General features: G+C 42.0%; 1 protein-coding gene across 1 annotated transcript in view; it reads right to left on the minus strand.

Annotated features, from left to right (window-relative positions):
• map3k7cl (map3k7 C-terminal like) overlaps positions 1-4,429 on the minus strand; it is a 93,806-nt gene extending 89,377 nt beyond the window's left edge. Inside the window, exon 1 of the mRNA XM_080203963.1 lies at positions 4,339-4,429. The gene's annotated coding sequence lies outside the window, so the exon portion shown is untranslated. The remainder of the gene's footprint in view (positions 1-4,338) is intronic.
• Positions 4,430-8,766: the final 4,337 nt, after the last annotated feature.

Genomic DNA, 8,766 nt, shown 5'->3' on the forward strand with positions numbered 1-8,766 from the left:
ACAAACCACCCTCCTATTCTTCTCTCCCTATCAACTCCTGCTTTAACAGGTTGAAGAAGCTCCTGGATTTATCTGTAATAAAGATTAAGAACACACATTGCCCACTGTCACTGCACTTCTCCTTCCTTTGGCCAAAAAGACAAATACGCCCCATTCTCTCTCCCAAGATTTCAGAACCATCATCTATCTCTGTTGGAATCGATTGATGTCCAAGCCAGGATGCCACATGGCTCAGAGAACATAAGAACATAAGAAATAGGAGCAGGAGTAGGCCAACTAGCCCTTCGAGCCTGCCCCGCCATTCAATAAGATCATGGCTGATCTGTCGTGGCTCAGTTCCACATTCCCGCCCTCTCCCCATAACCCTTAATCCCCTCTCTCATCAAAAACCCATCAACCCGCGTCTTAAAAATATTTAGCAAGGTAGCCTCCACCACTTCAACGGGCAGAGAATTCCAGAGATTCACCACCCTTTGAGTGAAGAAGTTCCTCCTCAACTCCGTTCTAAACCACCCCCCCTTTATCTTGAGGCTATGCCCCCAAGTCCTACTATCCTTTCTGAGCGGGAAGAGTCTCTCCACCTCTATCCTATCCATCCCATTCATCATCTTATATGTCTCAATGAGATCTCCCCTCGTTCTTCTAAACTCTAACGAGTACAAGCCTAATCTATTCAGCCTCTCCTCATAGCTCAACCCCCTCAACTCCGGCATCAGCCTAGTAAACCTCCTCTGCACTCCCTCCAAGGCCAAAATATCCTTGCGTAAGTACGGCGCCCAAAACTGCACACAGTACTCCAGCTGCGGCCTCACCAACGCCCTATACAGCCGCAACAAGACCTCCCTACTTTTATATTCAATCCCCCTCGCTATGAAGGCCAGCATCCCATTCGCCTTCCTGACCACCTGCTGCACCTGCAAGCTGGGTTTTTGCGACTCATGCACAAGGACCCCGAGGTCCCTCTGCACCGTCGCCTGCTGCAGTTTTTTTCCACGTAAGTAATAATCCTTCCTACCATTATTCCTACCAAAGTGGACCACCTCGCACTTACCAACATTAAATTCCATTTGCCATTTCCTGGCCCATTCGCCCAGCCTATCTAGATCCTTCTGTAGACACTCCCCACCCTCCGCACAATTTGCCTTTCCACCAATTTTGGTGTCATCAGCAAATTTCGACACCCTACACTCGGTTCCCTCCTCCAGATCATCTATATAAATGGTAAATAGCTGAGGCCCCAGCACCGACCCCTGGGGCACTCCACTAGTCACCATCCGCCAATCCGAATAGCACCCATTGAGCCCCACTCTCTGCCTCCTATTTGACAACCAGTCCTCTATCCACGCTAACACCCTACCCCAACTCCATGCCCCCTGACCTTCTGTAATAACCTCTTGTGAGGTACCTTGTCAAACGCTTTCTGAAAATCCAGAAAGACCACATCCACCGGCTCTCCTCTATCCACCGCCCTAGACACATCCTCATAGAACTCCAGTAAATTTGTCAGACACGACTTCCCTTTAAGGAAACCGTGCTGCGTCTGTTCTATCAAGCAGTTCCCCTCAAGATGCCTCGCTATTTCCCCCTTGATGACGGATTCTAACATTTTACCTACAACAGACGTTAAACTAACAGGCCTATAATTCCCCGCCTTTTGCCTGGCACCCTTCTTGAACAATGGCGTAACATTAGCCGTTTTCCAATCTTCCGGCACTTCCCCGGAATCCAGCGACGTCTGGAAAGTAACCACCAAGGCATCCACTAACACCTCCGCCATTTCCTTCAGAACCCTTGGATGCATTCCATCTGGTCCTGGGGACTTGTCCACAATCAGCCCCCTCCAGTCTGTCGAGCACCACCTCTCTAGTAACAGTAATGTCATCGAGACCCTCCAGTCCTACCACCTTTCCATCTCTAACATCTGGCAAATTATTCACGTCCTCCTCCGTGAAGACCGAAACAAAAAAGTTATTCAAGACCTCCGCGATATCCCCATCCCCTACCACTAAGTCCCCCTTCTCATCCTCTAAGGGACCAATGTTCACCCTAGCCAGCCTCTTCCTTTTTATATATTTATAAAAACTCTTGCTATCCTTTTTTATATTAAGCACTAGCCCAGCTTCATAGTTTCTCCTACCCTTCTTTATCAACTTCTTTGTCAATCTTTGTTGACATTTAAACCTCTCCCAATCCTCTTCTCGCCCACTACTCTTAGCTACTCTAAACGCCTCCGCTTTTAATTTAACACTTTCCTTCACCTCCTTCGTTATCCACGGCTTATTACCTCTCCTCCTACGGTCCTTTTTGACCATCGGAATAAATTTCCGCTGAGCACAAAAAAAGATCTCCTTAAAGATCCTCCACTGCTCCTCAGCAGACCTACCTTCCAACGCGCTCCCCCAGTCAACATTCGCCAATTCTTCTCTCATCCTACCGTACTCCCCTCTGTTCAAACAAAGGACGCGTGTCCGGGAACCCACTTTCTCCTCCTCCATCTGCACCAGAAACTCCACCACACAATGATCACTCTCCCCAAGAGGATCCTTCACCGCAAGTTCCCTAATTCTACCCGCCTCATTACATAGCACCAGATCCAAGATAGCTCGCTCCCTCGTCGGCTCTAACACACACTGCTCAAGGAAACCATCCCGGCAGCATTCCAAGCATTCTCAGAGGATGATTTGGAGATTATGTTGTTCCTTGTTATTACTACCTAAACTCCTTTTTGGTGGTAGGGATTGTAGGACTGGAAGCTTTATCAGAGGATATACATACGGTCCTTTTAGTGACATCATACACTGATGATACCTGGCTTTATTTCTCCACCATCTCCTGGGTGTCATTGTACTCCCATCGCAGTATTTTTTCAACATCTCGTCTGCAGAAGCCAAAACTTCCTTCAGTTAAATGATCTGAAGACTGAAGCCATCATGTTTTGCCCCATTACACACTTTGGCACCCCTTTTCTGGCAGTATTCTCCATGCCGGACCCTGCCTTAGGCTGAACCAGACTGTTCGCAATCTTGGTTTCCTCCAACACTGAGCTGAGTTTCAATCCCCAAGTCCTTTCCAGGAACAGCCGTTTTCACCTCTGTAATGTGCCCTGCCTCAACCTATCCTCATTGCCATCTACACATGGGACCTCCCGTTCTCAACACTTCAAAACCATCAGAGCACAAGGTCTTGCGTGACAATCATCACCAGGCCCAGTTCTCAGATCCCCAACACATCAACTGAAAAGTCCAACATTTTACACACCCCTCTTAAACTTTACTTTTTCGGCTGAGTGTCATCTTTTCCTCACAGCTCTGTAAAGCACCTTACGACATTTTCTATGTTGAAGATGTTATACAAGTGCATATTATTCTTGTGTAGATATTCTGAGGTTTACTCAAGGTGCTTCGGCCCAGTGTCTCACTCTCTCTCTTCAGGTACTGTTTCCTAAGACAGTGTTGGTGACCATGGACTTCCAGGTTTTGGTCAAACATTATGCTTGGCAAGGTACTGCAGTGATTGGCCTTTGCTTCCACAAGTGGCTGACCAGGAATCCAGCCCAGTGTACACGGCGATTTGTCTATCAATGTGAAGAATTGTTGTTTGCTATACCAATGGCTTCAAGTGTGGCATGGTGGCACAGTGGATATTACTGTGCTAATGCCAGAGATTCAGGTTCGATTCCAGCCTTGGATGGTGTGGAGTTTGCATGTTCTCTCCGTGTCTGCATGGGTCTCCTCTGTTTCCTCCCACACTCCAAAGATGTGCAGGTTAGGTGAATTGCCCAAGCTAAGTTGCCCCTGAGTGTCTAAAAATGTGCAGGTTAGGTGGATTAGCTGCAGTAAATGCACAGGCTTACACAGATAGAGCAGGGAGGGCCTTGATAAGATGCTCTTCCAGAGAGTTGGTGCAGATTTGATGGGCCAAATGGCCTTCTTCTCCACACTATGGATTCTATCCCTCACATTATTTGAAGGCTGTATAGACGTGAAACTAGTCCATAGTTATTTGCTGGAACCCTATCAACCTCCAGTTATTAAACAGCAATTCAGTTTTTATTTAACTGGTTGGATTGAGACTTCAGTATGCTGAAATCTATCCATTGCCACTCAACACGGTTTACTACATTTTGTAAATAATTCCAATTACGGCATGCAAAGCATGAGCAAATTGCTCGCCATAAAGTAAAGCTATGCACTATTTATAGGATTTATTATAACCATGAGGAAGACCAATAGTAAACATTGGCCACCCCTCTGCATGGTAACTCCAGTTTCTGTTGAGGCTAGTGTAAAAGATGTACAGATTTCCCCATATAAATCACGGTTATTTAATTTTTCTTACCTAGCTTCCTTTTCTGCTTTGTTTTATGTTCTCAGTGCTTGCATGTGCTTTTTCTTTCTCATTCCGAACTGAGGAAGGCAGAGCTGTAAAAGTCTCAATCAGGGCATGACCAGCGAGAATCAGAGAACCAAATGATCACATGGTGAGGGACAGCATCATTGTTTGCTGCCCTCTTGTGGCAGATTAAACACCATATCCAAAAACTGCACAGCCAATATTCAACAAAACTAGTGTGTATTTATTAGTATAATAAGTAGGCTTACATTAACACTGCAATGAATTAGCAGTGAAAATCCCCTAGATACCACACGCTGGCGCCTGTTCAGGGACACTGAGGGAGAATTTAGCATTGCCAATGCACCCCTAACCAGCACATCTTTCGGACCGTGGGAGGAAATCCACGCAGACCTGGGGAAAATGTGCAAATTCTGCACAGCGACCCAACCTGGGAATTGAATCTGGGTCCCTGGCACTGTGAGGCAGCACTGTGCCACCATGCCGCTAATTCCCAAACTGGCCTGTTACCATTTTCTTTTTAAAGTATGATCCAGTTAATTCCCTTTAAAATTATATACAATTTTAATTTATTATTTATACATAAGGATTTCCTCTTCTCATTCAGGACACTGTAATTAATAGAGTAATATCCCATTAACACAATGGCCAAATATTGCACTAAGAGCTGGAACGTGGGATTAGCCACTTATGACATTTTTGCGATGGTCTGAAGGCAACCTTCTGTGCTGTACATTTTATATTGTATCTCGTACTCCTCTGGTGCTTTTAACATGTTTTATCGATAATGCTCCCTGTAGTCAAATAGCATGGCATACTTAATCAATGTTAACCAAAAGAATCACAATATTAATAAATTACAAAATAAATAAGGTGCTTATTTCATCAATTAACTTTCATTCTGCCCTTAAGGCACATAATTAAGGTACATAAAGTGAGGGGTTCCTCAGAAGCCCTTCAGTGATCTGCCCATGTGGTCATTCTTCATGCAAAATCATAGAAATTGCGTGCCATAAACTTTATTTGATTGGTGGAAAGATCAGGACCGAGGTTCAATCCTGTTTCCACCCAATGTCCACACGTGCATTTTCCAAACAAAAGTCACTGACACCGATCGCGAGTACAAAGGCCTTGCTGTTTCTTCTGCTTACTAACCTGGGTGTGTTCCTATCATATGTAATGTTTCCTGCTGCCACTCCCACAAAGATCAGAAATTTATTGCTGAACAGAAATCACACCTGAGACTTTACATACAGGCTCCTTGGAGTGTGGTGAAGAAAACCCTGGCCCAGAAATAAAAAGTCCATAGTCTTCAGTCATTAGGGTGGGCTCTAAAACAAGGGAATGCAGTTCTATAGATATAGTCTTCAGCTGTGGAAAAGTGATATCAATGTACCCTCTATACTTGTGTAAAGATCATCCCATAATTTTTAACTCTGAAATCCATAATTTTTCATATATCTTGTGTAAAAGTCAACTCCAGTTTTTCAGTGATCGAAACCCAAAAAATTGAGTCAAATTATAATTCTGAGGATATCAATGGTTTGATTTCATCATAAAAGACCAAACATGAATGAAAATCTATTGTATATTGCGTTGAAGGAAATGTATGTAGTGTTAAATGTAAAAATATGAATAAGTGCTAGATAATTGATATGAATGCAATGTATATGGTTTGTAAAGTTATAAAATAACTTTATAAAAATGTTATAGATCTAATATAATTCTTTTGTTTTTACTTTTTTAAATTCTGTGTTGATGGTCTTTTTTGGATTTCACTTGGGCACAAATCAAAAAATATATTGTCAATCCATTGAAAACATCACCCATGTAAATGTTGACCCCATGATTTTTAGTCCCAAAAAACTGGTCTCAAAATTTGTCTTTTTAACATGAGTATGTATGGTACTTGCCAAGTGGGTAGTAGAACAGTGGTGGTGAATTTAAGCAACTGTAATGTGTAACATCTTGAGCAAACCCTAGCCTTGAGATTGCAGTCAGAGCAGGATAATGGAAACTCTTGAGTTTTGCAGAAGTAAACAAGTAGAAAGAGGAAAGGAAAAAAAATGGACTTAGAGCTTTTGAGAGATAAAAAAAACTGGGGTTTTTTTTGGTGAGTTTGTGGCTTGAGTGGGTTAGTGTTTTTGAAAGTAGATTCTGAAGCCAGGTCCATTCCTATCATGTACTATAGCTTCCATCGCAGTCTGAGGCCTTTCGTATGCATGCTCGCATACTGCTAACAATCTGCAATCTGGAGATCTCCTTGCAGGATGTGCGTTTTTAATCGACAGAAAGTTTTGTTTGATTTGGAACTTGATTTACTTCTGAGAAATGAAGTTTTGAAATGCTGTTGAAACTAGAAGAATTAGGAAAAGAATATCAACACAAAGTTAAATTCCATAACTGAGAGGAATTGAGACTTAACAGAGAAGGCTAAACAGGCTGAGGCTTAACCTGTTAGAGGTCTTTAAGATTATGAAAAGGTTGATAGGATGGGGAGAATTTGTGAGAGAAACAAAAACTTGGGAATCATAATTCTAAGATAATTACTAATAAATCTAATCGAGAATTTAGGAGAAACTTTTTTACCAAGACAGCGTGAGAATCTGGAATGCACCAACACAAGGAGTAATTAAAGCAAATAGATAGATGCATTTAAGGGGAAGCCAGATGAACACATGAAGGGAAAAGGAAGAGGATGACAGGTTGGGTAAAGAGGGGTTGGACAAGTCTCATGTGAAGTATGAAGCAGTTGGATCAGATTTCCTGTTTCTGTGCAATAGGCTGACTGTAACTCTATATATGACACATTGACAAGCAGTGCACTATATATTTATATAATCTGTGTCATTTATTATTACGAGTCAAAACTAGCCAAAACCAAATAACTTATTCACATCATGGAAGGTATTCAATCAATCTAGTTAAAACCCGAGTGTCACACAGTAAACAAATGGAATAATAACCCAGTCATTTGACCAAATAAACAAGGAATTAACTGAATGTTGAATGTGAAAAAAGTAGTGTGGCACCTTGAAAACCCAGGAAATTTAGATGGGGAGCTGAATCATGCAGACCTGCAAGGTCCCATGTTCAATACCCATCTGCTCTGAATTGGATAATTTCTTCTCAAGTGACTTTCAGTGCTTTACAATTCACTTTGGCATTCCTAGCTTAAAGTGGTGAAGAATTAACCACGGCTCCAAGTTGCATGTGTGGGGACAGGATACAAGTTGTCTTCATGTCTTTCTATAACCGTATGAAAAATCATGATTATCAAGGCCGAAGCCGTTATAATGGTTACCTGAGAGAGGTGCCTGTGCATCATACCTCAGTTGGGGCAATAGGGAGGCAAAGGGACTTATTGGTTTGATGAATCAAAAACGAGGCAAGCTTTCTACCTCTCGCTATCAACAAATAAAGGAATTTAAGAACAGAACAAGACCATTTAGCCCCTTGAGCTGGTTCCACCATTCATTGGTTGATCATGGTTGATCTGTGACTTAACTCCATCCTTTGTCCCATATATAACTTTATAACTTTGGATTACAAAAGCCTATCAATTTTAGTTTTAAAATTGACATTTGATCTTGTTTGTATCAATTGCTACTTGTGAAAGTGTTCCAAATTTCAACCATCCTTTCTGCGAAGAAGTGTTTCCTAATTTCATACCTGAAAGGTCAGACTCTGATTCTCATTCTATTCCCCACTCCCCCAATCCTAGATTTCCCAAATAACTGAAATAGTTTCACTCTATTGACACTGCCTGTAGCCCACAATATCTTGAAAATTTTGTTCAAATTATCCCTTAAACTTATAAATTCTCTCCTTATAATATCCCTTGGTGTCCAGGTATCATTCTGCTAACTCCATCCTGCACTTCCGCCACATCCAATATAAAGTGCCTAAAACACAGTCCCCAGGACTGCTCACAGCACTGTCGGTGTGCTCTAATCAGTGCTTTGGACAGCTGTAGCATAACATCTACACTCTTTCATTCTTGTCCTTTAGATATAAAAACCAGCATTCTATTAGGCTTTTTGATTACTTTCCATACCTATCCAGGGTATTTTAATCATCTGTGTACCTGTATTTGCGTTTCCAATGTCTTTGGACCTCCACTGTTTCTAGCCTTCTTCCATTTAGAAAGTGATCTGCTCTTCCTTTTAGATCTAGAGTGGATGATCTCTCATTTCAATCCATTGTCACAATTTTTCCCATTCACTTACTGTCCTGGCTGAGATGGGATGGAAAATAAAGACAAATCTACATCACCTAGACTATTGTGCAAAAACTATTTTTTTTTCAAATTGACAAGGCTTTTCATGATTACCCATGAATCATCGAAGAGGAATTTCAAATTATCAGAGATTCAATATCTGTAATTTTAAGTTTATTTATTATTGTCACAAG

Source organism: Carcharhinus amblyrhynchos, chromosome 15 (assembly GCF_965287045.1).
Source record: "Carcharhinus amblyrhynchos chromosome 15, sCarAmb.v2.hapA, whole genome shotgun sequence".
NCBI lineage: Eukaryota > Metazoa > Chordata > Chondrichthyes > Carcharhiniformes > Carcharhinidae > Carcharhinus > Carcharhinus amblyrhynchos.